This window comes from Tenrec ecaudatus, chromosome 16 (genome assembly GCF_050624435.1).
Source record: "Tenrec ecaudatus isolate mTenEca1 chromosome 16, mTenEca1.hap1, whole genome shotgun sequence".
NCBI lineage: Eukaryota > Metazoa > Chordata > Mammalia > Afrosoricida > Tenrecidae > Tenrec > Tenrec ecaudatus.
This window is the reverse complement of record NC_134545.1, coordinates 11829648-11837972: the sequence shown is the minus strand read 5'-3', so window position 1 is coordinate 11837972 and position 8325 is coordinate 11829648.

The window sequence follows — 8325 nt, the reverse complement described above, 5'->3', positions numbered from 1 at the left end:
TCCTCATTCACACTCCTCAGAGCATCTCCCCCACCTACAACTGAAAGGACAACCCAAGCCCCAAGGTCAGCACCCACAGTTTTCTCTCCTGCCCAGCCCACGCCTCTAAGATCTAGCGATGCTTAGCCGCCTGCTACAGTGACGCCATCTTTGGGACCCTCAAAGCACCCTGTCCCAGAAAACACTCATGCCCCCCCACCCCCAAAGTTACTTTGTCCGTTCCTGGTTGGTTCTTGCCTTGAGGAAGTGTGTGTGTGGGGTGTGTGTGTGTGGGGGGGGACACTCACTGCCCATTCCTTGCCAAACAGGACATTGAATCCCTCCCTCACCACTTCTCCTGCTCCCAACACTCATAACCCAATGCCCAAGGGAGTTTCACTTCCAGGTGGTTCTGTCTCCCCACAAATGGGTGTTGTGACAGACCTTCCTGTGACACAGACACCCACAGTTGCCTAACAAACAAGCCCGACATTTGGTGGCTTGCTTCGTGCGCTCTGGATTCTGTGGGCAGCTCAGCGCTTCCTACGCAGACACAGGACGATGTCGGAGGGGAGGTGTTCTCATCTGAAGTCTGGACCGGGCTGGAGGTCATGGGTGATTCACCTGTTTGGCAGGAAGCCACTATAGAAGGTGGGGGAACCAGCCCCTCACACTGTCACGGGTTCCATAAGCCCAATTGTATGGTTAAAATATATAAAGGTTATATCCCACAGGTGGGGGTGGGGTGGGAGGAGCACGGTCACACAGAGAAGGGGGTTGTGGGCCAGGAATTCGCATCCAGTTGTAGACTCCAGATGCTATGCTATGCTGTCAGTCAAGGTGCAGGCCAGGGCTTTGGGAGAAGGGCCAGGGTGTTGATGTCAGAGTGCGGGGAGCGCCATCACATTCAAGTCACAGAGGTCAACTTCGCAGTGCCTCAGTTTCCCCCAGGGAGGCATTCGGTTACTGAGCAATCGTTAGAGTACTCCTCAAATCCGTCTCCTCCTCCCCGACTCCATAGGCACTGTCCCAGCCCTGTTTCCCAGGACAGCTCCCTCTCCGACCCTGAGAAGGCAACAATGTGACAATTGGCCCCAGTGGGAGTCAGGCCTTGATGAAGAATGTTTCCAACCTCTTGGAGGAGGAGGGAGGCAGAGTCCCACAGCCACAGAGCACAGGGCAGACGCCGGAGGTGCAGGGTGATAAGAGGAAGGTTCTGTCTATGTTCTCCTGTCTCCCAACCAAAGACAGACAAGATGCTGTAGGGAAAAAATGGATAACAAGAACACTCTTCCCACCACATGCGGCGAAGACAGAGAGCAAGCATTCAGGCCGCCTGGGTTGTCCTTCACAGGTCACCGGCTCACTAGGTTACATAGAAATCCCCTTCATTTGATACAGCCAAGCAAGTCCAGGTTCAAGCGATACTAAGCCTCCCTCAGGTCAGAGAACTTGCCCCCACTCTGGGATGCGGTGCTTTTATTTAAAAAGCAACCAATAAAACCCATTGCTTCTGACTCCTAGCGGGTCCTATCCTACAGAACAGAGTCGGACAGCCCTTTGGGTTTTTCCAAGGCTGTCAGTCTTCACAGGAGCAGAAAGACTCATCTTTCCCCCGTGGAGCCACTGGTGGGCTTGAACTGCTGACCTGGCGGTGAGTAGTCCAGCTCCTAACTCAGGACACCACCAGCACTCCTCATGCTTTTAGCCTATCCTCACCCATGTGGGCCACAGGTCTTGTCTGAAAGAACAGTCCAAAGCAGTGGTTCTTGACCTTCTTAATGCTGTGACCCTTTCGTACAGTTCCTCATGTGGTGGTGACCCACCCCCTAACCATAAATAAAATTATTTCTGTTGCTACTTTATCACTGTTATTTTGCTACTGTTAGGAATCGGGGGACTCCTGTGAAAAGTTTGTTCGACCCCCAGAGGGATCATGTAAGCCACAGGTTGAGAACCGCTGATCCAAAGGCTCACATCTTTGGGACAGTTTGGGGTGACAACTTGGAGCAAAGTGCCCAGGCCTAACTCTCAAGGGGACAGGGAGGTGGTGGTGGTGTTAGGTGTCGGCCAGTCCAAGCTCCTGGCGACACACCCCCTGGTCCTGCGTCATCCTCATGACGATGACCAGTGTGGAGGGCGACCTCTTTTCCATGGACCTTCTAACTTCACCGAGCATGATGTCCTTGGGTGACCGGGAGGCCTGGGAGGGGGGACACTACTTTCCTTGGGGGTGATATGTCAGGCCTTTCAGGAAGGTGTTCCTGGGGTGTAATGCCGGCAAAGGGGGCACTCACTCAAAACACCCCCTACCATTGAGTCGGTGCTGACTCATAGCGACTCCTGTGGGTTTCGGAGACTGTAACCCTTCCGTGGTTGCTGTTGATAATTTATTTCTCTTGAGATATTTTAAGTACAGTGTTTGTTTTCTTAGCTCCACAATCTCTTCTCACATTACCTGGTTTTATTAATTTAAAAAATCATTTTAATGGGGGCTCTTACAGCTCTTCCAACATTTCCCACATCCACTGTATCCAGCACATTTGTGCATATGTTGCCATCATTGTTTCCCAAACATTTTCTACTTGAGCCCTTGGTAGCAGCTCCTCTTTTCCCCCTTGCCTCCCCTGAGACCCTGTAACTCTCTATGGGAGTAGAACGAAAGCCCTGTCTTTTTCCCAAGGAGAGTGGTTGGTAGTATTGAACTGCCAGCCTTGTGGAAGCAGTGGAATGTGCACTCCACCACCAGGACTCCACTGGGTGTTGCAAATGGCTAATATGCTGGACTGCTAATGGTTAGAAGTTCAAGGCCATCCAGGGACTCCTTGGAGGAAAGGCCTGGGAATCACCTACTGAAAACCCAGCCCTTGAGAACCTATAGAGCCTTGTTGGGCTCAGACACACACGGGGTCACTAGGAGTCAGGGCCGACTCAACCGCAGCATCACTGGACACACACACACACACACACACACACACACACACACACACACACGGTACCCAATGCCTTTGAGCAGGGTGGAGGGAAGAGGATGTTTTTGTTGGGGGGGAGAGGGGGAACATCAGAGGTAATGCTTCCTTCCCAAGGCAGGCAATATGACCTTTGAGAAGCAACAATGAACCATCCCCTCTCTGCAGTTCCCTGCAGAGGATTGCACTTCCATTAGCGATTCTTCCCAAGGCCTTTGAAGACAAAAGGGATACAATTCCCCACTGGGAGGTGTTTATCTAATGCTTTATGGGATGTCCCGGGGCTTTCTGGCACTTTAATAGCTGCTTTGCACCATGCCTCCCCCCTCCCCTTGGAACAAGGATGAGAGAGGCCGCTGCTGGGAGGGAGGTGCCTAAGTCCATCCCTCAATCCAAAGAGCAAACCCAAAGCCAAAGTCTTGGGTGGATTCTGACCCATAGCAACCCTGCAGGACGTAGTAGACCGGCCTCACTGGGTTTCCCAGGCCGCAGATCTTCCTGGGGGAAACAGAACCACCCCCACCCCCACATCTCCTTGAAGGTCTGGACATTCTTAAAAACACCCAATTGGAAGGGGCTGGGGGCTAGGACTGCCACTAGCCAAAACAAGATCGAGAGAAGCTAGAGACCCCCCCTCTATAGTAATAAAAAGGACTTGACAATCCTCTACTGCTGGCTGAGGTTAGTCTCCTTTCCCCCCAAGAGGTTCTAACTAAGGTGATCTCCTTTCAGTGAAGTGGCTTGAGCTCTGCCTGACAGTCCTCAGACTCCTCCTCCCCACCTGCCCATTTTGTTCTGTTTTCATGGAGATTTTTTGTGAAAGGTTTGTGGAGTTTCTAGATGAAGGTGAACTGGGAAAAATGGCCTGGGAATTGAGTTTCAAAAAACAAAACAAAAACCCCAGTCAATGAAAACGGATCACAAAATTCTGATCTGCGACTGATTGTGATAGTGGGGGATGGTGTAAGACCGGCAGTACTCTGTTCCCTTATGACCTCAGCTGATAGCAAGGAATGGTTACCAGTCAGCTGACTCTGAAGGCCAAACTCTCTGCTGGTCCTGCCCGCATTCCTTCCCCTTCCTGCTGCTGTGGAGACCCCACGGGCCAGAGTGGAATTGCTCCTTGGGGTTTCTGATACTGAATCTTTAGGGGAGCAGACCACCTCAACTTTCGCTTGCAGAGGGGCTGGTGGGTTTGAACCACTGGCCTGGTGGTGAGCAGTGGAACACATCACTCACAGCACTGCCAGAGCCCCTTCTCCTAACCAGCAGTGATTTAAAAAAACCCTTTGGTCCCCCTCCTCCCATCCCCATCTCCTTTTGACCTGAGAAGACGTAGTTTGGGTGCACACTTGGATTCTCTTTACCTGGTTGCCAGGCAACAGGAGCCCACTTGGGGGCCTAGATATGTGAACCTGTGGCCAGGCCACATAAAAGCCCAATAAGTGTCTGGTGGCCAGACTGGGCTCCAGACCCAGGATGCCTTTAAAATGAGCAGCCCCCCGTTCCACAAGGCTGAGGAACCCACACTAAGAAACCATAAGGGCTCCTTGGTGATCGAGCCGGCACCGTGCCCGGCTGTCACCCCATAGTGCCACCCACCTGCCTGGAAACTCCAAGTCCAGCTTCCGGACGACCCTGACTGATGGCAGCAGGCACAGTTACTCCATGCCAATCAAAAATGGACCAGAGGCAGCCGAGCGGAGTCCACGTTTTAATATTGTCACCATAATGCAAACAGGCATAAGTAGACGTTGGTTGGAGTCCATAATACCGGAGGGCGAGGACGACACCAGAGAGGAGCATGCGGCGGCGGCGGTGGTGGGTTGGGCCAGCGTGTCCGGTCTGGGTGGGAGACGCAGGCGCAGAGACACAGGCAGAGGTGCAGCATCCAGAGAGCTTGGAGGTAGGGGAGGCCTGGGTTCCTGACCACATGGTGCAGGGTACGTGCAGACACAGACGACGTCCCCCTCCACCCAACTCTCCCTGGCTTCCCCAGCCCTGGGGTGGAGACGGCGGATGCAGTGCCTGAGGGATGGCCGCTCTCAGCCTTCCAGAAAACACCGCTGAGCCAGGAACGGGTCACAAGGCAAGGGCAGGGACAGTGGAGGCAGACTGGGGGACACAGGTGGGGTGATTGGCTGGGGGATCAGCAGTGATGGCTGCCCTCCAAAGTCCAAGGGCACTGGGCCTCAGGGGAGCTGGATAACGCTGGGTGATGTTTTTGGTTGTTACAACTGGGACATGGGGTGTTACTGGCCTCCAGTTGGTCAAGGCGGGAAGGCTGCTGGACACCCTACAATGCACAGGATGTGGCGAGCGGAAGTGACCATCCTGCTGAGGGCCAGGGGACTCGGACTAGGAGCCTCTTAAGAGTTTAGGAGCCAGTTTATGGTTGGGGCCCCAGGGAAGCAGCGGTCAGGGCAGATTTGTTCCTGCGGGGCCCAGCCGGGGCCACCTCACTGATGAGAGGCTCTCTTCTGGACCAGCCTGACGTGATTTGCTTGTCCACACCGATTCCGATACTCAGGGCCCAAGCAAATTTGAATTCAAAAGCCATTGAAGGCGTGCTGTTTATTCCTGACCACAGAGCAAGCGCTTGCTGCAGGTGGCTCTCACAGCACCAAGAGGACACAGACCCACAGCAGACCCTGCCTGGTCTGGACCCAGCAGTCTCTGGTGGGAAAGGCAGCTTATCTTCTTGGATCTCTTTGCCACAAGGCAGGACCCAAGGGCAGGGTGGGTGTGAGAGACAAGAGTGGGGCTCCCCTTACAGAGGGGTCTAGGGGAGAAGACAAGCCAGTCAAGGCGCGATGTAGCAACGATGAAAAATACAACTTTCCTCTAGTTCCTAAATATTTCCTCTCCCCGCCCCCCACTATCATGATCCAAATTCTACCTTGCAAGACTGGCTAGACCAGAGGATGGACACTGGTACAGATAGGAACTGGAAATACAGGGAATCCAGGGTGGATGATCCCTTCAGGGCCAGTGGTATGAGTGGCGATACTGGGAGGGTAGAGGGAGAGTGGGTTGGAAAGGGTAAAGGGATTACAAGGATCTACATGTGACCTCCTCCCTGGGGGACAGACAACAGAAAAGTAGGTGAAGGGAGACGTCGGGCAGGGCAAGATATGACAAAATAATGATTTATAAATTATCAAGGGCTCATGAGGGGGGAGCGAGGGGAAAAAATGAGGACCTGATGACAGGGGCTTAAGTGGAGAGCAATTGTTTTGAGAATAATGAGGTCAAAGAATGTACAGATGTGCTTTACACAAGTGATGTATGTATGGATTGTGATAAGACTTGTATGAGTCCCTAATAAAATGATTTAAAAAATAAATCTTAAAAAAAAAAAAAGAGTGGGTCATGCCTGCTGAGTTGGAGGCGGGTGAGGTGGAGGCTTCCCCCACCCCCTCCATCCTAGCTCCTGCACTTGACTCCAATGCTGGGGTCTTTGGGGAGGTTGGGCAAGTGCAGGAGCAGGGAGCCTGCATTAGTACTTCCTCCTCCTGTTCACCCCTGGGCACTAACTTGCCAATCCAGACAGAGGGCTTGCGAGGGCACGGTTGGGCAGAGAGCCATGCTGGGGTCCCGGGACTGTGGAGGCCATACAGCACCGGTCGGTGTGGCCCAATAAAAAGTGCCTACAGGTCCAGGAGTTTCCCAATGACCATAGGATAGGGCCATGTGGGGGCCTGCTGCTGCTGTAGGTTAAAGGGGCCCGGCATGGGACCTCCAGGTGTCACCTTGGCGAGGAGGTGGTGCCCAGGCTGCTTGGTCAAACTCTGGTCTAGATAGGCTGTGACCTTCCATAAAGGTTGGTGGCTCTTCCCCAATCAGTCGCAGGCAGTTAAAATGGGGTGCTTCCCGAAGTTTTCTGTCTCCAGATGCATGCTGTCCTGAGGTGCCGCCTTTGGGTGGGCTGTGACGTGTGGTACCCCTGTGTGTGCCGAAGCAGAACTGCACGCCACAGGGTTTTCAATAGCTGGTTTCTCGGAAGGGGATCGCCAGGCCTTTCTTCCGAGGTGCTTCTAGTCAGACTGGAGCTGCCAGCCCCTGGGTTAGCAGCTGGGTGTGCCCATCGCCTCTGCATCCCCAGACGGAGCATGCCCCCTCTTCACTTGCCTCCTCCTCTGATTTAAGAATGCCTAGCCCCTTAGACAGAGGTTCTCAACCTGTAGGTCACGACCCCTTTGGGGGTCAAACGGCCCTTTCACAGGGGTCGCCCGTTTCATAACAGTAGCAAAGTTACAGTGATGAAGTAGCAACGAAAATAACTTATGGTTGGGGGGATAACAGTAGCAAAGTTACAGTGATGAAGTAGCAACGAAAATAACTTATGGTTGGGGGGGTCACCACCACATGAGGAACTGTATGAAAGGGTCGTGGCATGAGGAAGGTTGAGCACCACTGCTCTATAGAGTCATGTGAGCCAGTGCCTTGAAGTAAATCTTTCTCCGTCTCTCTCTCTCGATGCCCACCCCTCATTAGTTCTGTCTCTCCAGAGGATCCCAAGGCACGGATTGGGACAAAGCCTGACCTCTCTGGGGACCAGAAGCAGGTGACTGCCAACAGCACGTGTGGTTTTTAGGCCAGTGTCCACTCATAAGGGGTCACTTTTCTGTCCCGGCACCCGGGCATGACTGGACGGTGGTCAAATTCACCTGCTGCTCAGGGAGAAGCTGGTTTTGGCGTCCACGCTTTGCGTGCCTTCCCCCCGTCTCTTTCTCAGCTAGTGGCAGGCTCCTTAATTTCCCGTCTGTTCTCACCCTCCACAGCAGACAGCCAACCTTGAATTCCTGCTAAATCAAGATCTGGATTGTGTTCCTCCTTCCTCCACCCATGCCTCGGCCACTGCAGTGACCTGCACGGGCTCAGCTGGCCAGCCGCTCTTCCCTGCTTCTAGAACATTCTTTCCCAAGTGTCACACCAATGGCCTCAGTTTCCCCTTTTGAACATCTCTCCGAGGATTCCTTCAGGACAACACAAACCGTGAAGCTGAAGGTCCACCCCACAAATAGGCTGAGTGAGGACTGAGGCTTCAGGGGGGCTCTTCCCAAGCTCCACGTGGTGGAAGAAGCCTTCCCAACAAGAAAGGGCACGTGGCTTTTCCTCCCCAGAAACAAAAGCAGATCCCTCTCCCGGCAGAGGGCCGAACCCTCCCGGAGCTGTACCCAGAGGGACCCCTGTGCTTTCGCTCCTCCTGGAGGCTGCTTCACTTCAAGGTGGACAAGGAGAGACGTGGCCTGTCAGCTGGGTAACCTCCATCCCAACACCCAAAATACAAAACCAAACTGCCACGGAGTCTGCTGCAGTGCGGAGTGGCCCTCTAGGACCCAACGGAATGCCTCTCTTCAGGTTTCCGAGCCTT